Source organism: Bactrocera tryoni, chromosome 1 (genome assembly GCF_016617805.1).
Source record: "Bactrocera tryoni isolate S06 chromosome 1, CSIRO_BtryS06_freeze2, whole genome shotgun sequence".
Classification (NCBI taxonomy): domain Eukaryota; kingdom Metazoa; phylum Arthropoda; class Insecta; order Diptera; family Tephritidae; genus Bactrocera; species Bactrocera tryoni.
Window position 1 is genome coordinate 84,677,468 of NC_052499.1, and position 25,038 is coordinate 84,702,505.

A 25,038-nucleotide genomic window follows, 5' to 3' on the forward strand; every position below is an offset into this window, starting at 1 on the left:
TCACACAATTCCCAAGTGTCGAGTCGCAAGAAGTAAACTTGTCAAGCGCCCACGTTGTGTGTCTTACATTTGTCCGCCCACATGCGCTTTTATAATTTGTTTCCTCCTACTAATTATTATTATTCCTCACATACTTTTTGTAGTAAGCATTTTTTGCTAAATTTTTTTAAGTATATTAACATTTATAAGCACATACATACATATGTACTTGTGTAAACATTTTTACTTACCATACACACTAACATACATATATTATAATCTCAGCTAAATTTATTTACATGCTTACATACATATACATATGTACATATATAGTAAACATGAACGCATTCATCTTACTCATTATATAACCTTCACCATTTCTATCTTCACCAGATTTCCAAGCTCAAATCGCATTTGCCTACCATCAACCAACATCAACCAAATCAGTTTTGAAAGCTTTTCATTTGTGCTCGCTTGGCATTATCTACATTGATAGCTTGCGGAAACTTATGTATGTATTGCACATAAATATTTTTTTAGTAATTACAATAAAACACCATGACCTTTCTGCAAATCTCTGATTGTATATTTTTTATAAATGAAAACAGCAAAAGTTTAATGTCAAAGAAAGTTTGGTCGCAGTTCGAAAGTTGTATATTTATATGTTTTAAATATGTAATATATATTTATTTTGTTGTACCAAGCCTCTATTTCGTACAGAGGTTTGAGCGCGCGAGGAATGCGCTTGAGGACACATTTTGAACGATGTTGTTCTGCGGTTCTTCGATTCAGTTACGAGGCTGGCACAGTACAGTGATAGTCCAAAAAGCTCACCTTGCACAAAACAGATTTCTAAGAGTCTTGATATATTTTGTCTATATTAATTAATCAAGTAATTTTGTTGCGGGTTTTTAGAGTTTCAATCGTTAACAATTTTCGGCTGAACGATCATTGTCAATGTCCTTGGGTTACTATTTCTGGAGAAATATACATCAGAAAAGAATCAATTTTTCAGCTTCTTACACATCATATTCAAATATCCCGCAGATGGTTTTTAGGGTCTGTGAATATATTTAAAAGGCGGCAGAAATCAGGGATTAATGTTATAAAGTCTTAAAGTCATGAATAACTGGTCGTCCAATTGACATCGCTTAAAGGTTGGGTACCGCTATATCTGTTAACTAACACATCTGGTCGTCATCAAAAGGGGGATTTCTCATCCAATACTGTTTTTTTTACTTTTATTGGGGATGTTTTCTACTTGGCGGGTTCCATACCCAGCGCACAACCTTGGGGAGAGGAGTGTCCCCTTCGCATTTCAGCTCGACTCCAAACGGATGTTTTTTAGCTACCCAGAGGATACTTAGTCTAAGACCGGAAGTCGTGAGCTGCTTGAGCCATATATTAAATAATCGTATCTGATAATTCCCAAGTGAATGACGCTCAGAGAACTTTCCTCACTTGCGTGAACTTCTACACATGATTTCATCCTCCAAGTGAATGGATGGGTTTTCATTATACGCAGTTAGCGAAAGATCAATGAACACCACAGATTGTATTTGCTAGATTTTCTATAAAATCTCTATGTACCTCTAGCTCTCTAAGAGCTAAGTAATACAAACATGATATATTCAGCAAGATCGTATTATTATATTTATCGTATTATAATTCACTTTACATTTATCTTTTTGTCGAAATGCGTTATTGTTTATTTCAATATTGATTTATTTTAAAATTAGTTCTGTAATAAGGTCTAACCTAATTACGAAACACCAGTGAATAAACACGTGAGGAATTGCACTCATTTCAAACGCATTGTCAACTTTTTTTCTCTAAAATCTATTTGACCCTCTTAAGTTGCAGTTTGCTCACTGCCAAAGCTTTGACTCTTACATAAAGCACAATGCCAGCTCTTGCTCCTGTGCTCTTACAATTTACAATACTGCCGCAATGCAAGAACTTCCACGAAGTTCAATCTCTCAAAGTGTGTGTCGAACACACAAAGCACAAACGAGATGCAAACGAAAAGTAAGAATTCAGGAAATCAGCGTCAATTGCGCTTTCAAGCGGGTGCAAGGGCTGAGTGCTGCCCACAGCCTACACGGCGTATGCGGAACCGAAGAGCGCTCGGCGCCTGGCGATGTGCAAGAGAGCGAGAGTGCTGCACTGTTATGGGAAAGGCAGTGGGCTGCATGATTGTTTAGGGCTCCACCTGCGTACATAAATACAAACGTGCATTCATATGTAAGAACCTACTGCCCTAATAAACAGCAGCAAAACAACAAAGTCAAGCCTTGCAAAGTAGGCAAACACAAACTGCGTTACATATTTACACGCACCAGCGCACACACACACACAGACGCGTACATAGGGGTCCGCAAATGCACTCGCGAATGTACAAAGTTGTAAACAGTAATTTAAATATATGTGGGCAAGTGTGTGTTGGTATGCATGTGTGCTTGCTTGTGGCCACATGTGTGAAGACTAAATGAATTGTGTTAATTTACAAGCGCTGCTGGGCCGTTCTGCAAGGGATAAAGCGCTTTTATTTATTTTTTCGAGATTAGTAAGCGAAAATGTGAAAAACGTGCGAAGGAAAAAGGTGAAAAAGCGCGGCGCTGAGGGAGAAATGTGTGTTAGGTGAAGGTGTAGGTGTGGGCAGGTGGGTGTGCATGAGCACAAGTGGATACAACTAAACGCTTGTAAATAATAGCTTTATGTGCATATATACGTATGTATGTATATAATCATGTACATAGTCAGTTTTTTGGTTTCTTCTGCACACCTCTGTGTGTGTGTGCGTGTGTGTGAGGTGGTGTATGAATATGGCACCTAGGAAACTCGATCGACCGTGTTGGTGTGCTGTCCATCGCAGCGCGTTGCTTTGGCACACGAGCGACTTTTCGTAACGCTGCAAAAATAAAATCAATGCTGGTTGTTATGTGTGTATATGTATGTTTGTATGTTAGTGCAAATACGAAGATGAATTCTCGTTAAACGAAAGGAAAAACGGCTGGTAGACGCGCTATGAAAACCGTACGGAGCATAGAAACGGGCATAACGGTGACAGCCACGAGCGACAAACGACGGTGATAACGGCGACAGCACTGGTGAAATTCTAATGCTATAACAAATGTGAAGAATCAGTTTTAATAAGAAATTACTAATAAAAAACAGAAAAATTTTGAGCCAAAATTAATAAACGAAATAAAATAAATATATATAATAAAATAGTAGGCTATATAATATTTGCGCTACGTAACGGTAAAACAAAATTCGTTAACGAAAGTGAAACCGATTGTAGGTTGCTGTTTGTGTGCGGGTATTTGGCGAGCCCCTGAATTTTAGGCAAAGAGCTACAGCAAAATAAAAAAAAAACTAACGAAAAGCCTGCAGAAATAATTAGCAAATAATTTATGAAAAAAGAAAAAATATATTGAATTTGTAAGGGTGAAATTTGTTTACATTACGCAAGGAAAAAGTGTGTAGCGATTTCAAGTTTAGTTGTCACGTGACACTGCTTGCAGCATTAAACTCAAACACACATAAAGTTTAAGGATATTTTTCGGCCGAGCGCGCGTGCTATATACCGAAGAAAGTGCTCTAAAATAGTTAAAGCAACAAAAGCAAAAAAAATCTCTACATATGTGTTTTAAAAATATAAATACTTATTTCTTTGTTTTCTACATAATTGAATAAAGGTTTGCGACAACTTTAAATGAAAGCTCAATGTCATAGCTTGAAGTCAGTGTAATTGCAACAACAATAGCAAAGCTTATAAATAAATACTAGAAATCAGCAGCAGCAGCAACACACAGCCAATCAATTGCAACGAATTACAATATTTTAAAACTAGAAAAATTTGAAAAAAAAAATACAAACGGAAATAACAAGTTTATTAGTCAACCACTATCAACTGACATAACAGCGGCAACAATAACAACAATAAGAAATAAAAGCCATTTTTTGAATCATCCGTACGAAAAAAAAATGTTTCTCTAAACCACAGCAAAAACACCAACCAAACAACAACAACAAGAACATCAACAATAGATTTCTACAAAAAGCGCAGCTAGAACAACAAATAAATAAATAGAGGAAAAAGCAAGATTTATATGCACGTTTGTAAATAAGTATGTGTGTGTAACGGCAAGCGAAATAGTCAATTCACGATTACATATTCGTATACAAATGCCTTCAATTCTATATATACGTACAACGTTTTATATATAGAAGTCTTAAAGACATTAACAGCAAAGGTGAATATATTTATATATTGTATAAACATTTGCATACATACACATGCGCATATGCATATGCATTTGTGTGTTGGTGTATGTGTTGTATGTATTTGTGCACTTGTATTTTATAAGTTTGTATGTATATGCATTTTTATTATAGTTAATTTAAATTCATTATGCAGCGACGAGTAGGCAACTGCTGATTCTCTATATACTCCTATACACATATTTACATACATACATGTGTATATGTATATATGTGCTCATGTAAACTCTGAGCGAAATAGCTTAAATTGATATGAATAGAAATTTGTTGCTTAATTGAATAGTTTGAAGGCAAAATGGACAAAGTGTGGTATATATGTATACAATTTATATATGTACATATGTATCTGTGACTGTCTGATGACAGATTTTCGCGCCTCGTCTAATAAATTTGCATAAACTCATAACAAATTGAGCTGATTTCATGCCTAGTTCTTATGTGAAAAGTTTCTTGTGACTGATGGTAGCAAATAGGGCAAAGAGTTGTTCTTTATTTGACATTTTATTTTTGACTTCAAAATGTATATACATAATTCAAATGACCATATCGTCACCTAAAATGAAAACAACGTTTTATCAAAAAAAAAAATTAAAAAGTTGTAATAAAAAATAATTAAAATATAATAAAAATATATAACCATTTTATAACCAAAACTCAAATTTTGTTGCAATATTAGTGGTTTCTTTTCCTTCGCCTGTAAACTTAAAAAAGTAATGTTACGATATTTTGACGATATAGAGCTTTTGAAATCAAATTCATAGAAAATTTGTGTGAACTTCTTTAGTCAATTCTACTGCAATTTTCCACTTCCAACAAGGGAAAATTTCAACTTTTATAAAAAATGTCACCCGAAATGTAGGCAATATTTTTTGCCAGCAATCAAAAACAAAAAACGTTGCCTACAATTAGGCACATTTGAATATTTGATGGTTTATGTTGCAAAATATTGCTAAGTTTCTGCTGCAAAGACTTCACTAAAATCGTCACTTGACTAAAAATTATTTGATTATACATATTGTCACTTAAAATGCAAAATAATTAATTAATAAAATTATAGGCGAAGAAAAAACGATATAATGGAAACCACTCATTTTGAAACAAAATTTGGGTATTGGTTATAAATTGGATATATATTGGTTATATATTGAATATACATACATGCATTGGTTATATATAGTATCATGTAGTGAATCGAAGGTGAATAAAATACACAATTTCCTTTTTTTAATGATACGTTGTTTTGCATTTTGGATGACGATATATAAAAATTTGAATTTACTTGTATATGAGTATTTACAAAGAAAAAATCAAACAATGAAGACTTGATGAAGATGATAATTTCTCTAAAAATTCCAATGAAACACGCAAACTTCAATCTATTCAAAGAAGTAGCGATAGCCATATATTTATATAATCATCCTATAGCAACAAAATACAGATAGGTGAACTTCAAATGGCGGGGGTTAAATGCGATTTATATACAAGTGTATATTAGTGGTGTTGGACTATAAAAAGTAGTTCTTCATTTCTGTATGTAGATATATAAAAAACATATTCATATAAAGGCAAAGCGCACACCTACTTATGTATCAAAGATATTTACGTAGCTTACTTAAATATGTACAAAATTATTTACTTGTTAACAAGTACTTGTGCTGGAAAACGCGTGACTCGTTACATGATTCTGAATCTTCATTAGCCAACCCACTTGCATGAAGTGTACTTGGCCTTACATATGTATGTATGTGCACGAGTGCGAGTATACATATCTACGCGCTAATGTATTTATGTACATACATATGTATATATATAGATATCTACTCGCGTTTGTAAAAAAGGTAGGCTATCAATATAGTAGGTGCAGTAGTTAGGAGTAGCTCAATAGCAGCTATTAGTTCTAATGACTTTGTGTTTACAAAGCAACATTTATATATTATGTGCATATATATAAATATATGTAATAGGTATATGTATATACATATATATTGTACACATATCTATATAATAGGTATATGCTTTTCATATAATCCTACAGAAAAATAGCTTTATTGTAAAATGGAGGCAATCGTTATAATAGTTAACTCTACTACACGAATTCCTTTTAGATTTCTGGATAAAATTAACTGACAGAGAAATGTTTAAAAACGTCAGACCAAAATTAAACATATATGGATCTCGTTTGGGAGATAAAATTAATAAAAAATGGAAGGGTTTTGCAACAAAAAACTACTCGAACCAAGATTTTTAGTTTTAGTAAATTGTTTACTTCTTAATTGCCCATTCAAATATAATAATAAAATAAATATTGAAAATAACGCCAGCTTTCTAAGGCAGTGATAAGTTGTCCGCTTTCCACGCTCTCAAAGAACATTAATGCCGAAAATTAAGCTTAAGAGAGAGAGAGAGTTTAAGTTTGCGCGTCTAATCGTGTTCGATTCGTCACTTCAATAGGTTTAGATAGCTGAATTCAATATACAATAGTGGGATGTTAGCCCGTTAAAGTGGCATAAACTCTATTCTCTACATATTGGGCAGTCGAAAAGTGTTTTCGTATTTTTAATCAAACTTCAACTTATTTTTTTCTATATACTATATATATTAAAGAGAGACATTATTCCATCAGTGTAAAACTTTGATCAGTGTAAGTCGAAATTTCGAAATTTCCTGAACGGAAGCGAGCGAACCATTGTTGACACACTGCTATTTTTAGCGAGTTATTCTTTCACAGTTTTATTAAGAACGCTTGTCTTCGATGGTGTTTTAGAAATATTTTTTTGATTTTAAATAAGTTTTCGAAGGCTAAAACATTCCTGCTGGCATGCATTGGAACATACATATGTACATATATGAAAGTGTTCGTGTATTCGCGCTGCTGTAGGTATTATACAAGTCTTGACTTAGCTAGTATTCTATTTAGTACCCGCACAAACATCTTTATACTTAGTATATTCTAATCCCTTTTTAAGGCCTGTCCGTGTGGGTGCACTCCAACCCGCTGCCTGCTGTTCGCCAAGTTTACAAGTTGTTCTATTGGAGACCCGCTGCGAGCTAGCTGTGCAAAGCTAATTTGCGTGCAATGCCATTTTAGTTACAAATGCGCACACATGTGCTTACATATACACATATTTATGTATATACATATATATATATATATGAATAATAAGTATATAAGTATATGTATGTACCTATTGCACAATCAACTCTTTCCGATTGCTCGCGGAATTCCGTGCACTTGCGGTGTAGCTGTGGGATATTCATACGTGTGTAAAGAAATTTGTAAAGCACAAAAACAACAAAACTTGTACAGTACAAAGCGTTAGCGAATATTTTCGCCGACTTTGCGGTACTATTGTCTACTTTCGCAGATGAATTTCAAACTTTAGCAGATAACAAGTGCATTTGCTTGCATGCTATCATACGCACACACACACACACACGCACACATGTACGCCACAGCGAGTATCAATAACTGCGCACTGACTGCGTTTTTATGCAGCTACAAGCTAGAAGCCCGCAAACTTGTTGTTGCCCGGCGTTTTGTTTTTAGCATTCGCTGGCGTTTTGTTGCTTCAACTTAGCTGATTACATTGTAAAATAGTTTCGCCTTGCTTTATTGGCATGCATTGTTGTTGCTTTGTATGCACACAGCGTAGTCGTATGCGTTTTCATGCTCGCGGGCATACAGCAAACTTTTAATTATTTGCCATGCTTTTGCGTTGACTCGTGCACTTTTCATATGATTCCCTTGGAATTGAAAAAATAAATGCAAGTAAATGAAAATAAAAATAAGAATAAATAAATGCAATAATGTTGGCCATGACCCAGTTAATGGTGTCGCACTAACTCAAGATGACCTTAACTTTGTGCTTTATTGGCTTTCTTTAATTTGAAAAGTGCTTAACACGAAATATCTTCGATTGTAAGACAACAGCGGCGGTTTTGAAATTTGTTTGCGGTAATTTAGCTGTTATGCACTTTGGTAAATTAGGAATTCATAGTTGACAAAAATTGTATTGCCTAATTGGCTGCATTTAAGCTTAACCATTTACGACAAAAAATATTTTTGTACAACAAATTTGTACAATATATATATGTTATTACAGCTGTACGAAAGAATATTTTTGGACCATAAGAAGTTTTTGATAATCGCATCTAGAAACACAGTTTTATTATTGTTTATAAGGATTGGTTTTTAATAGTTTTGCTTTGAAATTTGATTGATTTATAATGCATTGATCTATAACATCCAAAAGGAAATGTTATAAATTATAATCCACGATCTATTTCGAGGTTTCCTACTTTCTTTTTGAAGAAAAAATACAGAAACTTCAAATTTAACGGGGAATGTTTATTATCATTCAAAAGAACACTCTTTGGTTTTTATTTTTGAAAGATTATCTCTTTTAAATGTTGGCCGCGTCTCAGATGGTCCACCCAATTTTCGATGACTCGTTTGAGCATTTCGACTGGTAACTGCCGTGCGACACGCAGTATGTTTTCTCCAAGGCCTGTACAGAAGTGGGATTGTTCGCATAGGCTTTAATTTTTCATATTCCCACAGGAAAAAGTCTAACGGTGCTCTTTCAATAAAAGGATATGGACATTTTGTTGAAACCAAATGCTCCCGAGTTCACGAGCTACAATTTCAGGAATACACGAATACGGTCGCCATTGACGATTACGTTCTCACCGACATTATTTTTGAAAAACCACAACTCGCCGTTTTTTTTTTCTGAATGGAATGGCAGCTCTTGAATCTCTTTAGGTTGTTCTTTGTCCCAAATGTGACAATTTTGCTTGTGTACATATCTATTGAGCCAGAAATAAGTGTCATCGCTGAACAAAATTTGGCTCGAAGACGTCGGATCTTCTTGGAACTTTTCAAGAGTCAATAGAGCGAAGCGAAGTCGCCTGGGATGGTCGAGCGAATTCAGTTTTTGCACAAGCTTTATTTTCTTCGCTTTCAATTTAAGATCTTGACGTAAAATGCGCCAGTCATTCCATACGTCAGTCCGAGGAGCTGCGAACGGCCCCGAATCGACTCTCCGCGGTCTTTGTGTACACTCTAAGCTACGGGTGCAATATTTTCTTCACTGCGTGCTTGACGTGGTCTATTCGGTCGAATATTATCCAATGATGAATGCTGGATCTCAAAATGGGTGAGGGTATTGCGAATAGTACGCTCAGTAGGCCGATTATGTTGACAACAAGTTGCGGAAGGAATGACGTAGCCAGCGTAGCCGCTGTCTCAGCGAATTAGCTGAACTATGTCAGTGTCGTCGTACATCTCATACAGCTCATCGTTCCATCGAATTCGATATTCGCCGTGGCCAACCCGCAAAAGACTATACATATTTCGCAGAACCTTTCTTTCGAAAACTCGTAACGCTCCATCATCAGATGTTGTCATCGTCCATGCCTCTGCACTATAAAGCAGGACGGGGATGATGAGTGACTTGTAGAATTTGGTCTTTGTTCGTCGAGAGAGAACTTTACTTCTTAATTGGATTTCGATGCTGACGTTATTGTTGGCGTTAATGCTGGTTATAAGTTAGATGAAATTATCTAAGACTCTAAGTTATGACTGCTGGCTTGATGATGAGATATTGCGGAAAGGAAGAACGACTTGCGCGCTGTTGTAAACTCGGCTATAATCGCGTAAGCGGTGAATACGCCTATAAAGAAGAAGAAGATTTAGCGGCCGATTAATTTGCTGTGATGGTTTTTAACCAATCACAATCTAATAAATTTTACGCGAAATAACGACATTGTTTGAATTTTCACTTAACGAAATTATTTTCTTTAGAAATGTCAACAACTTTTCAAATAATAAGTGCGAATATGTCTAATTTTGCGTTCGACTGTATATATGTATGTATGTACATATGTTCTATACCAAATCTAATAAAATTAAAAATTGGGTAAAAGAATTTCGCAGGTCTTGAGCAGTGTGTGCGCTAGTTAGATGTAGGTTTGCCGGCAAGAGGAAGAGGGGGGACTGAGGGATTAAAAATGTGAACGTTTGCAGTAAATGCAATGCCAACAATTTGCATGCTTCAGCGATTTTTATTTTTCGTATTGTGCTTTTGTTTTTCTGTTTTGCTTTTGCATTTAATTTTAACATTTCTTTTTCTATGCAAATCGAGCAGATGAATTGCAGTGGTCAAGTAGAGAAGCCAAATGAAGGATGGGAAGAAAAAGCAAAGGGTGCCATCAAGCGAATGGTGATAAAAATAAAAAAGCACCGTTACAATTATAGAAAATGCAGGCGTTGTGAAGGGCTATGTACCAGGGGAGGCACAGGGGGCGCGAGAAATGAAATAATGTCACAAGGTTCTCCACTTGACCAAGTTTATGCATTTATGTATATGTATGTTTGTGAGTGTGAGTGTTTTGGTGTTGTTGCTTGCTTTTGAGCGGCATTGTTGGGCGCTTCAAGTGCTTCGAGCGCTGCGTTGCCTTGTTGTTGTTGTTGTGCGCGTTGCAGCAGCGCTTTTAAATGCTACACAACATGCTGTTGCACTGCATGTGCGAACGCCTGTGTATTTATTGTTGTTGTCGTTGCATTTGTGCCGTGCGTTGCAATGTGTTGCATAATATATTGATGACGTTGCGTGACAGCGAGTAAACCCAACGCTGTCATTTGGTTTCGTTGGTTGCTGTTGCTGCGGTGGCTTTATGTGCAACGCTGTCAATGTTGTTGATGTTGTTGCAGCTGCTGTGGGAACTATATGCGCGCGTGCTAAACTCGCAGCAGCAATAAATGTCAAGAGATGCCATCACATGCGGGCTGAGAAAATTATGAGCTGAAAGGATTTCGGTTGCAACGAAGCCTCTGAAAAAAAGACGTTTGAGGTTATAGTCATTTGTTATTTCTTAAAGAAGAAATATAGAACAGCGAACTTCGAAGATGTCAACACGGAAGCTGTAATATTTTATGATTATGACGGAGATCTGTGAATTTTTGTATATCAATAACTTTTCAGGTTTAAAAAAAATGGACTTTGACCTGGACTGACAACAAACTTATCACGAATTTTAATAAAATTCTTTCTTTTCGCCTTAGGCTCTTTTTGAGCCTATACAAGCCTGGTAAAACTTAATCCATACTTAAGCGTCGACCGGGATGGTCAGTGCCTACAGCGTATGCCTTTTACCGGCTTTAATGTTCTCATGGTGCGTTCCACGAAGCGGTCTCGAAGTTTCGAAATCATTTCCTCTCCAGAAATCCGGTCACTTTCAACGAATCGCTTCACATAGATGACTCAAAGCGGGCAATTTGTATTCCTTATTGAGCGCTGAGATTGAGATCCATATAACTGCTTTTCACTCAATTTAAAATTTTCTTTTAATTTTTTTATGATTTTAATTATAATAATATAAAGAAAGCTTTAATTTTTACCCCTTTAGCCCTCTTTCGTTTTACCTATTTTACCTACAGGGTAGCACTTGCACTATGACCACTATCCACTCTCCACTCCCGCTCTTCGCATTGGCCCTCACCGTTTCACTCTCTCTGAATTGTGCTAGCGCGCAGACAGACAAGCGACGCGACACAATTGCCAACCGCGAACCACCTTGTGCGGAATGCCAATTGCAAACACTTTGCCTCGACATAGCCCCCGAATTGGGTCACTTGTCCATTGATATATGTAGATTTGCTGCTGTTGGGGCTTTGCCGCTTCAATGATTGTGCCCGTAGCTGCTAAAGTGCGCAAAAAAAGAATGTAAATAAATAAACTTCAATTGCAACAATGTGCACTAAAGAGCTTACACGCACACATAAGTATTTTGTAAATGCATTTGTGTGCGTATATATGTATGCATACGTAATGGCAGTAAAGTCTATATTAAGTGCAAACGCCAACGCAATGCAGCATTCGGTGAGCGGCTAAGCGCTCAAAAGCCAACACCAACAACATCAACAACAACAAGTGAAGCGAAATTGCACGCAACTCGTTTTTCTGCGACAAGCCGAGTGGAAATGCGTGGTCGCGCGCTGCCAGAAGTTGGTGCTCCAGTTGCAGTTCGCTTTTGCTTCTTTTGCGCAGCTTTGATTGGCTGCCTTTGTGCTGTGCGACCTCGGAAGAGCTTCAATAAAAAACTGCAGTTGTATATATGTATATGTACATGCGACCTCGGAAGAGTCCATATATGCGACTTAGTGGGTGAATGGTGTAGTTTTCCGTAAAGGGTAGTTGATTTCTTATCAACTCATGCAAAAGTTTGTTACTAAAAGTTTGGTAGGGATTAAAATTTTCAAAGTATGCAACGAAAATAAAAATATATCACCAATATCGGTTATATATTTTCAAGCTTACTAGGATTTCCATGTGAAATATGATTCTAATTTTAAGGGGTTACATGGGTTTCCTCAAGCATAAACAGCATATTTTCAACAATTTTTTTCTCATATAAAAAATTTAATATTTTATTAGAATTTTTCATTGCTACAAACCTACACTATTAACAAATTCTTAAAATTTTTGAAAAAAATATTTGAAACTTGGCCATTGCGACGCATTTCCGGTGACCCGGAAAAAATATGCGCTTGCGTTGGCAGAAATACGTGTTTTAGTTAAAATCTTAACTTAGAACTTGGAATAAGAAAAAACTGAATATTGAATTTTTGGCAGACATTTTTACAAAAAAATTTAAATTTCAGTGAAAATTTCGCGACAATATTTTTTTTCCAAAAGTTGAAATCGAAAAAAAATCCAAGTTTTTAAGCATTGTATCTTAAAGTTTTGTGTAAAATTTCATGAAGATCGGTTGAGCAATTCTCGAGAAATCTTGCCAGCCGACTTCAAAAACACAGCTTTAAAGACGGCGCACTAAGCCATGTTAGTCTCGAGCGCACAAGTTCTCAAGGCTGTATTTCCGAAACTATTACTCGGATCAACTTGAAAATTTAGAATAATATTTTGGAGGTGTTGTAAAATTTAATAAGACAATAAAGAAATTCGATTTTTTGAAACCCGTAAACCCATGTAACCACTTTAAAAAATATATATTTTATCATACATAGTTTTATTCGTGCTTTTTTTCTGAATTGTGGGTATCCAAATGAACGGTATGCAACATATTATAATAATTTAAAGACAGGGAGATTGATGAAATAATTTGTAAAATATGTAATTTTTATATTTTATAACAAAAAAATGCAACAAAAATGTTCAATAGCACGCTTATGGCTTACCCTTAGTATGTATTAAAGGAATCGAAGCGAAGTCGCACAAGGAGCGCCCCCCTTTGATCACAAAATTGCCTATGACACTTTTACACAACTGCTGATTTTACAGTAAAATGATTTATTCGCCAGCAAACATACATACATTTATACAAATATTTCTAAAGGTGTTTTTTCTATAAGGTAAACGCTTGTTTACTTGCGCATATGTCACTTGTCTCCACTTTGGCTCCGCTGCGACACTACGACTCATTTATCACGAGTATTTTTATACATGTCTGCGTATGTGTTGATGTCTGTGCGTATAAACGCTCGTAGTGGGCACCTAAGCAGCCCTCAATTTCGTCACAACCAACGCAACGTCTTCGTCGCATTCGTCGTCACCTCCAACTCAGCTGAGTTCTGCGCTTCCTCTCCGCTTGTGCTTGTGCTTGTCTACCGATTGAGAGTTTGGCCTAATTAGCCAACTTTGTTGGTTTCTAGGCCGCATGCTGCAGCTCCGACTATTTGTGTACACTTTGTTTACATGCCACAATGCATTACACAGTTGCACAGTGCCAGTCTTTAGCCGTGCATTCTCCACCCCGCCGCATGCACCTGACTGCCGCCGAGGGTGCTGGCCGTTTTATGCCATCTACAAAACGTGCGAGTGTGTGTGTGTGTGTGCGCTGTGCATGCTGCATACACGCCGCATAACAGTTCTTTTCAATATCCTCTTGTCACATATTTCTATGCCACGGCATAAGCACTCTCACTTGACACGGATTTTCCATTTTTAATTTCCTTCCTCGGCTTCAAAGGTTTGCTGGCGTCAAAGTTATGCGCTGCTCTTTTGTTGTTGTTGGCATTTAACGTACATTTCTCATTTTAGCGTTTAGTTTTTGCCTTGTTGTGGAAGTGACTAAGTAATTTGCAGTTTTGTCAGCAGCAGTTTGTAATTAATTTGTCGAAGGGAAGAAATAAACGGGAATTAGGTTTATGCGCTGCAGTTGAGCACCATTTAGCTGCATGTTACGCCTTATGAGTGTATGTGTATGTGTAGAAGTAATTGCTTTTGCTTTGAAACATGTGTATGTGTGTAGAAGTAATTGCTTTTGCTTTGAAACATGTGTTCGCTGACAATCTTATTAGCAGAATTATGATAACAGATTTGCAAAGTCTGCGTGCGTTGAAAAGCAAGGGAAATTGGCTCGCGCACTATTGGCCTTACAAGGGGAAAGTTTAAGAAAATTGACAGCATCTCAAGAAATAGCCAAAAGTAAAAGGAGTGGTAAGAGAAGAGTTTCAACTGAAAAGAAAACAATTGGGTATCGTGGACTACGGTGTTGAGATTAGAGATTGCAGAATCGGTAAAGTTATTCCGGTGACAAAAGTTCCGTTACGGCGAGCAGTATTGTGTTGCTATAAGTGCGGTGTATAATGGTTGCAGCATAACTTGACTTTTCTTCACATTGAACACATTTCATTTATTCTCCTTCAGCGTAATTTCTATTCCGAAAACACGCCTTTTTTCAATAATAAGCTAGTCAAGTTATACTTTTATAGGTTTTTCTTCACTTCGATTTTTTTAATCCAAAGCATTTTCCTCAATTCGGATTGTTCTTAAAGCTCATCATTGCTATATTTGCGATAATTTTCGTTATTTATTTCAAAAAGTCGATATGTTTTACATTCAAATTTTCAATACAGTATTTCTAGATTCTTCTATTCTTCTATCTTCTTCTTATCGCATCAATGTTTCTCAACTATTTATTATACAAAGCCTTTACTTAGATTCTCCACTCGGTTTTGTAAAGACTGTTCCATTCATAATCGGAAAACAAATCATGTTCCCCTAAAATTTAGTGACTATTTATAAAAATAAAAAAAAGTCTTGAACCTTAGGCACTTAATTTAATCTTAACGTGTTTCAGGAGCTAGTGAATCCATAGAGAAAACCATTAATCGATAGATAAGATTATTGTGTTTGTGAAATTGGTCGAAGAGTTTCTGGGTTGTTTCTCTTTATTAGATAACACTCTGTCATCGTTATACAATTGGAAAGCTTGCAATAATAATTTTTGGGAGCATTGTGCGACTCCAAGCTTTTATTTTTTGTTTATTAACACCCTGAACAGGGTATATTAAGTCACAACCCAAGAATCAACGGCTACCATTCAAAGAAAATATTAGCATGACAAACTGAGTTGATTTGGCCATAAACGATCTGTCCCTTCGTTCGTAGATACGCGAACTAAACTTTCTGTTGTTGAGATATTGACCTGCAATTTTGCATATGTCTTTTCTTTCCAAGAAACTATGACCATGCCTTGGCATGGGAAACTTTTACTTGACCAGATATCTTTACCAAATGTTGCACGAATTATTTTTCAAAGCTACGTTACTTTTTCCGAGGAATTTGTTCATATCGAACCAACCGAACCGATCGATGGCCGATATGTTTTACAGCTCTTAGCTACGCCAAACCAATATGGTCGTCTGCATGCAGTGAAACGCAGACGAGGAAGCTTCAGACATGCCAGAATAACGGGAGCCCTCCTGATGTCTCCTATCTGACATCTACACAGTGAGGCCCGTATGCTCCCAGTTAAGGAACATAAAGGACTGCTCTCCAAGCAGTTTACTTTAGATTGTTTTCGTGAAAACCATCCTTGCAGTCGCTTGCTTGAAACAGAACCACGTTCTAGGAACATGAAGAGGTCCTTGCTTAACTACGTCGACTACATAAGACAATACGCAGACAATACGCCATTCACAGTGGAGCCATAACCACCTTCCCCGACTCCCTCTCAGTGAATGACGTACTTGGCGTCAAACCACCACCCATTGCAGACGACGAGCTCGAATTGCCGCGGGAATCGAGAGTGAACCTTGCGTAGCTTTGTTCTGGATACTATAGCAGATTAAACTCTTACTTAACCAGAATAGACCCCGACATACCAAATATACAAATGTCCAGCGCAACGAGTCCCGGCATGACTCTAAACACCTCTCTACATGCCCAGCTAACGCTACACATCTGAAAGCCCTCTCCCTTTGTTCCGACACCATCAGAACAGCACGTTCATCGCTGGATGACCTTGATGACAATTAATCCGAACCTTATCACCCTAACGGAGACTGGATAATTGTTACAAAAAAAAAAAAAAAATAAAATTACCGATCAAAATCAAGATAAAGATCTTCATAAACGATTTTTTTCCGTATTAAGTAACATTACTGTGACTTGAAGGTGGTTTACATGTAGTATGTATACCAAACAACGTGTCTAGAAAATGCTAGCACCGTTCGCTTGTTTTTAAATTTAGTTATATGGTATATGATTATGTATAGGTGCTAGGTTAAAGCCTTGGTGTAGTCAAAGTGGACGTTTTTTCTTGTTTTGTACCCAGATTTAACAATTTATGTGCTTACTGTAATTACTGTGGAATCGTTAAACGTATATCAAAAAATGAAAAAGCAAATACGCCTAAATACACGCTACAACAGTGGATCCATCTTAATATTGGCACAACAAATCATTTGGCTTTATTGTAATATTTTCAAATATTTATGAAAGCAGTGGTAAATTTAGTGTGATAACATCATCAAACACTCTTTGGTACACGCGTACATATATATATATATATATATTTATAACCACTCATATAGCACTCTAGCACTTCAGCATTAAATTGAAGTGTATAGCCGTCCGATTTGGCTGCTAAGTAACACAGAGAAGCCACCAAATGCTTGCCAGTGTGCCCGCGCGTTCAAATTCTCTTCGAATTCGCTGTCTGGCAACTTTCCAGTGCTGCTCGTCGCTTTTCCTATTTTACTTATTTTTCGTACACATATGGTATATATATACTCACATATGTGCTGCTTACTAGTATGTGAAGCAACTCAGCACAACTAGGATTATCCATCGGCGCTAAGTAATGAAACAGATCCATGTGACTTTTGCACGTTCCATCACTTGTACACTGGCCTGACACGTGTGCTGCAAAATCGCGAGCCAAGTGTGGGTATTATGAAATCAAAGCGCTCACGTGAGCCGAAAACAAAGGCAGTAGCAAAAGCAGAAGAACAAAGCGGAAGAAATTTCGGTTATTGGAAAATTCGTGGATATATTTTCGGCAGATGAAAGTCAAAGCTTTTGGAAAGAGAGTGCGAATAGTGGATTTGAGGCTATTATACGCTCTCAAATCCTCGCTCTTAAAGCGCTTAAAAAGCTTTGCAGGCGGAAGAAAATATTTCTTTAAAGAGAGAGTACTATGTGCAAAAAGCAGCGTTGAGTAATTCAAGGATGTGCGTACTCATTTGCTCATCCGTTATTGAGTCTTAATGAGTTACTCCACATTCAGGCATGTATACGTGTATAAACAAGTACGTACATATACACATGCAAATCCACAGGCTCGTTTTTAACTTCCGCTTTGGTATCTCTTCCGTTTCCTCGGCGTTGTGTTTTTCGTAGCAGTGCGCATGAAAATGAAAATGCCAAATACATGCACACAAAGCTTTTCGCATGTATTCAGCCACAGACACGTGGTCACATACTTGTGGCAACTCTCAAAGCAGAGAGCGCTCTGTAACGAGCGTATATAGGTTACGGCGCATCTTCATCATAACCTATTTATGTATGTATCTACATATGTATATACTAAAAATATAAACAACACTCAGCTGGCTACTGTCGGGTTTCATTACCAAGTCCTACTTGTTGTTGTTGTTCATATTTTTTTTTTGCTTGCCTGCAGGCAGTTCCTGCAAGTGTGCTTATTACGCTCGAGCAAGATTGGCGGCAACGAGTGCTGAAGTGGCCTGTGACTGAAACTGATTGCTTACTTCGTTTTGAGGTTAACTTGCGCATAATAACGATTGGGCACTTTTCGCACACTTTTTGCGTCACAAGCCATTTGCGTCTAATGCCCGCTTTGCGTGGTCCCCAAAGGTGCAAGGGAAGCATGTCATTTGTTTCATGGCTTGTAGGCATTCCGGTCGCAATTTCATTAAATGCGCCGCTCCATAAGTTAACCTGATCAAATAATATATAACGGCAGAATAAAAAAAAATATATAGGATTTCCAAAATGAGTACGCTGAGGCAAATAGTGCGTTGTATTTAACGCTTTAGCTGCTTAAAGTAGTAAAATTATCGAAAGTTCAAACTTTTGGGGACACTGTATGAAGTCTAAAATTAAAAAAAAAAATTGTGAGTTTTAAAATAGCAATCTAACCTAAAATTCGCGTTTATGAGTGCTTCAGTTCTATTATCTTCATATTTCCATTTATGTACTTCAAATCTCATAGTCTCATAGCCCAAAAATTCACTTTCTTAATTAGCTTTCGATTTCATTTCCATAAACTTATGTCGCTGTCTATGAAATCATTCCACTTCTTTGCAACTTTAAAACGCAAATAGGCTAGAATTGCGTTCTGAATTTTAATTTTAGTTTTGTTTTTTATAAATTAATTAGCACAAAACTGGCTCAGCTCCACCTAGACACATAGGTATTTATAGCGACACAGTGTGTGTTACAAGCTTACAATACATACATATAAACAAATGCATGCATGAATGAAGGTACGTACATATGTATGGATGTAGGTCCAGTTGTGAAGGTCAGGCAGGTGACTGCTTAAATATCTCCAGCCGGTTTAGCATATTCTCTGAATTGATTTAGAAAACTAATATACATATTTATGGGCACTTATGTGCGTCCATACATATGTATGAGCTATAGAATACGTATATGAAAAACGAGTTCCGTTAGGCGCGTAAGATAGTGGTATTGAACATATTAGAACGCAGAAAAAACATTTTTAAATATTTAATTAAGTGAGTTGAATGATAGACTTTGTGATAAAAAAGTTGTCGTGTAATATGCATACATACATTATACATATTCATAAGTATGTCTGAGAAGACGGCACATACACAAATTATACAAATTTATATATAAAAATGTCTGAGAAGACTCCTTAAGCATCAGAAACAAATTTACCTTTTGCGAGTTCTAGCTACATTGTCTGATATAAAAAACCTAAGGTCACTTGAAAAATAAAAAGAATCTTTTATGAAGATCTGCATTGAGGTTTTGCTCGATTAGTTTCTATTTTAGCGATATCTGTTCTGAACTGAGAGATTACAGTGCCGTTTTGGATGATTATCTATGCGAAATTTCGTGAAGACATCTTGTTAAGTGTAAAATTTAAAGTTAGATCGAAAAAGTTTAACTAGAAACAGTGATAACCGATTATTCGAATATCTGGTTTGTAACCGTTCGTATGAATATTAACGGATTGATATTACCATGTTACGACTTTTGAATAGTTGTTTTACTGCGTTCGACTGCGACCATTCGAATAGTTGTTCTACTGACAGTATTTGAATAAAAGAAAATTGTTTGAAATCCAAGCAGCCTTTGATTTTTGCAAGTTTTAAATTTGTGAAAATGCCTTTCTGTGCGTATATACTGCAAAGTTTCTATGAATTTATTTACATAGAAAAAATGTATATATTTGAACGCTTATTATTCGAACGGATAGTCAAAAATCAGCGTTTAATCGAATAGTCGACAACGAACGGTTAACGAGAGGAGTAGATGCGCGATTAATCAAATAGTCGGCGACTTACGTCTATCCGGATACTGCAAACCGAATATTCTTATTCGAACAATTCACTATCCGGTTAGTCGATTAGTCGAATACCAAGAGCTCTAATACATTTAACCGTTTTAAAAGCAGAAAAACAATTATTCAAACCAATTTTTTTTCGAATAATTCATTATTACCCCCTTTAAAACTAAACCGAGCGCAAAACTATGGGAAGGGATGTTTCACCATCTCAATTTGGTGTGAACATACCTCAATTTTTTTTAAAGAAAAAAATATTTATATTTATATATTTTTTTCTCTTAAAATATTTATGTCGTTACATTATCCTAATAAGAACCCTAATTTTCAATCAAAAATTTCCAGAGAAAATTTCAGATTTTTTTATGTGAGTCGGTTTTATGATTGCTGAAATCTCACCTTTCTAATGGATATTGGACCACTACTTTATAAAGGATGATCCATTTCGAGGTTCCTTACTTTTTTAAAGAAAAATCACAGAAACTTCATATTTAATGTTGAATGTTTACTATCATTCGAAAGACCATTCTTTAGTATCTTTTCTTTAACGGATGATCCATCCGTTGAGTCTAATTTTCGATGACTCGTTTGTGCATTTTGACAGGTAACTGGCGAATGACACTCGTGATGTTCTGCTCCAAGGCCTGAATCGAAGCTGGATTGTCCACATAGGCTAAAGACTTTACTCCACAGGAAAAAGTCTAACGGTGTTGTATTGCACGATATTGGTGGCCAATCGACCGCCCCACCCCGGCTATAGTATATATCTGCCGTCCAAACTGAACGATCCGAATCAAGTTCTTTTAAAAAACTTCTTTATTTGTGAAGGGTATTCTAGCTTCGGTACTACCGAAGTTAATGTTTTTTCTTGTTCTTATTAACCGTACATACATATGTGAGTTAGTAAGTGTAAGTTTTTTCGTTTGAACCAAAATGAAGATCGCATTCATTGCCGAGTTGAAGACATTTTTTGAATAATTCGAATAATTCGCTATGAATTAAACATAATTTTGTAGAACTTCTTTGGCTACATGTATGGGGTTCATGAGGTTTCTTTAAAATAAATTCCAAAACTTAATTTTTTTTTGGCGATGCCGTATAAATAGCATTTTTAGTAGCTAGCGACATCTAGCGGGTTTAAAACTCACAGCAGGTTTCCACAAAACTGTTCTTCAACGAAACATTGCAAGTGGCTTCGGACACACCTAAATAAGAATAAAATGATAAATTGTTATTTTTGTAAATTTATAGATATTAAACAATTGATCCAATAAAGCGGAAAGCCTGAGTAAAATTAATTTACGCGCATATTTGTATTACGAAAAATTTATATTGAAGCACACATTAATTTACTTGTGTAAATAGTGCTTTATGGAGGATCCACTGTTTTTCATGAATCTTTCGCATTAATCAGCGACTGCTTTCCGCACGACTGTGCCACTTCTAAGCGCTGATGAATTGTTGCATATTTGTCAAAACTCAAAACAATAGATAATCCCAAGCAAGGAAGTAGTGCGCACACACACATACATATGCACATCTACGTTATAGATAGGCTGTTGTCAACAAGTTGCGTCAATGTGTTGAAAGTATTTATTCCCCATTGTTGGTCAACAGTTAGGTGACTGAAGCGATTGACAAGCGCGAGGCGATGCAGCAGATAAAGAAAATTTTGAAAAATCAGGCGACAACAACAATAGCGGTAACAAAGTAACTTAGTTGTTGCTGTTGTGTGAGCCTAAGCGTGTTGAGTTGCAGCGGCATAAAGGTCATTAAACGACTTTCGGGAATGACTAGGGAGACTTGTTTTTTATGCTTTTATTTTCTCCTTTATTTCACTTTAAGATTCTTATTTATTTGACGTAGTTTCTCTTTTATTTTTCAAATGAGCGGACAAAGTGCACAAACAAAGGGTTTATGTATAGATGAGTTTGTTGTTATATTTGCTTTTATAGCATAGTAAATTGCAGTTGAACGTGATTAGAGGCCAGCTATGTACATATGCATGTTTTTGAGTGTGTGTGTGTGAAGGTTTGCATGCGGCGGTAGGCGCAGGCGCAGCTAGCCGATATGGATATGTGAAATATGCTGCTCAACGCTGTAGATACTGTAGCGGAATGCCTTACAACTAAACACAAGCATACACACATACATACATACATATGAATAGTAGTGAGCATGTGTGTGGCTGTTTGAGCAGTTGGTCGGGTCGCTGCCTGGTTGTGAGTTTGACCGATTCGTCAGCTACCTCACAGCTGTGTCAATGCTCACGTGTATTTTTTCCACAATAATTTACTTACGAGCGTGTGTGTGTGGTCGTGCGCTTGTTTGTGAGGATATCAGTGTGATATATAATTCACTCGTTATCAGTATGAAGTACTGTTGTATTTCACTACCGGAGTACTCTCGAGTATTCGATTGAAGTGACATGAAATCAACAAGTACCACTACATACACATGTACACAGTCGTCGACGTGTAGATTCAGGAGTGTGTGTGCGTGTGTTTTTGCTGACTTTCCGCCTCTACGTTGCTACCCCGCCTCTGTCCTCCTTCCGCAATTTCATGTATTTTCATGCATTTCATTTATGTGTCGCTTATCAGTTATACCACAACAACAACAAGAAGCGACCACAAAGTCATAAGCAACCACACAAAGGCAACAAAACACATAGCTGTAAAAACTGTTGGGTAGTTTCAGCAAGCAAGCAAGAACAACAGCCATAAAAGCAAACTATCAAATTGATAAGAAATGTACAAAAATAGGAACACAGGCACGTCCGTGTGGAGAAACCCACAAGCGAGAGTTGGGAGGTGTTGGAGAAAACGGCTATTGCTGGAGCGAGTAGAAAGAGAGCAGGAGAGATCGCATAAACAAATAAAGAGAAGTGGTAAAGAGCGACGTCATGAATTTTGGGGGCGAACACTGCAAGTTGTGAGTGAGTGCGCTGCTGTTGAAACATTATTCAGCGAAGTGGCAGCAGGCGCGTTAACACCAAAAAGCCATAACGAAAACAATCTGAAATGACGACATTTCGGCTGTGCAAATAGCAAACACAACAGCCACCACGAGTGCCGTATGTGTGCCGAACTGAATATGCGTTATTTTTAGTGTGTTTGTTATTGTTTGTTTGAGTGCCTCTCACGTTGTGAGCACGCTGCTGACACTTGTTTGGCTCCACCAGTGAATGTCATAAGCTCTGGGGTATGCTTTTTGTAAGGCACACACACATACATATACAAACAAATAAATATACATACATATGTATGTATATACAAAATACACACATATGCATATAAAATATATTCATATATGCATATATATGTATCTGTTTATTCATTTATGAGTCAAGATAAGCGCCAAAAGTGTCTTCTCTTTTCTCGAATCCGCATATACATTCTGTATAGCATATGCATGTATGTATATATCAGTAAATGTGAATAATTTGAACACACATACCATGCATATGACTATTAAATTCTGCACTTAGGAAATTTTCGTTGACAGCCGCGTTAAAGAACTAGTTACAAACTAGTTACTGAAGAATTATTTACTTGGATTTAGATTTTGTAGCGTTGTCTTGGATAATAATCTACACCAAATTTCGTGGATTTCTTGTCAAATGAAAAAGTTTTCAATATAAGGACTTTATTTTGTTCGATCAATTTGTGTGTCAGCTTTATGTTGTAGTGATTGGATTTCGGCTGAACTGAGGGACAAGTTCGAGACAAGCGAGTCTAAAACATCAGGCTGATCTTTTTCTATAAATATACCTTATAGAATCTTTGCTGTTTCCTCCTGAATATTGCAAACATCGTGGGAACCTTAAGGGGTTACATGGGTTTCCTCGGGTAAAAAACAGTTTTTTTTCAAAATTTTTTTCTCATATAAAAATTAAAATATTTTATTAGAATTATTATTATCAAACATTCACTATTAACAAATTCTGAAATTTCCGGTGACCCCTCGGAAAAAAGATGCGCTCTAGTTGGCAGGATAACTCCTTACAGAATCATATAAAGTGAAAAATATGTATTTTAGTTAAAACTTAGAACTTGGTCGAAGGAAAAAAATTGAAAATTGGATTTTTGGCAGACATTTTTCACAAAAAAATTAAAATTTCAAAATAAAAAGATCTGTGTAAAATTTCATGAAGATCGGTTGAGTAGTTCTACTACTCAACTACTTGCTAACCGACTTCAAAACACATATTTTCGAGAAAAACACATTTAAAGGCAGCGCACTTAGCCTAACTAGCCTCGAGTGCACAAGTTCTCAAGGCTGTATCTCCGAAGTTATTACTCGAATCAACTTGAATTTAGGATTTTAGAGGTGTTGTAGAATTTAATAAAAAAATCGATTTTTTGAAACCCGTAAACCCATGTAATCCCTTAATATATCTTGTTCAGGGCACAAAAAGTATCATACATGCACATATTAGTGCTTAAAATCTAGAACTTGCTGGTTGATACTTTTAAATTTAGGGAAATCTGAACATTTGGTTATTAAAACATGTAAATACATATAAAGAGAATTTTTAATAGAAAAAAAAACTTTTTGACAAAAAAAATGAGAAAACATGAAAATATGAAACGCATTTTTAATAGGAAAAAAAATTAAAAATTCTTATTACTTATAAAATAAAGGTTTATGTTATTTTCAATAGCCCGATAAATAGTAACAAAATTAAATTCATAACTCTTTAACAATCAAGTCAATTTTGTTATAAATTGAACTGCTCGAATTACTTCCCAACCGCCTAGTACTAGTCCAGGAACTACTTTCTGCTACTCTCGGCACACGTATTTACACTCAATTACTCACCCATACACCTACAGCTACATAGATGAGTGTATTGCTGCTACACACACACACTCGCGTACACATGCGCGCTCTTACCACACCAATAGTGCAGCGCCGGGAGAGCGCTTGTGAGAGCAGCGCTCAACATTTCTACTTTAT

The 25,038-nt window shown here is 36.3% G+C and overlaps 1 protein-coding gene across 3 annotated transcripts in view; it reads left to right on the forward strand.

Moving 5' to 3' along the window:
• The first annotated feature begins 2,897 nt into the window (after positions 1 to 2,897).
• LOC120771936 (RNA-binding protein Nova-1) overlaps positions 2,898 to 25,038 on the forward strand; it is an 88,171-nt gene continuing 66,030 nt past the window's right edge. The window contains exons 1-2 of one of the 3 annotated variants that reach the window (XM_040100328.1): positions 2,898 to 3,114; positions 3,681 to 4,238. The gene's annotated coding sequence lies outside the window, so the exon portion shown is untranslated. Of the gene's footprint in view, positions 3,115 to 3,216; positions 4,239 to 25,038 lie in introns of those variants that run through there. The other 2 variants (XM_040100319.1, XM_040100349.1) reach the window with 2 other exon arrangements.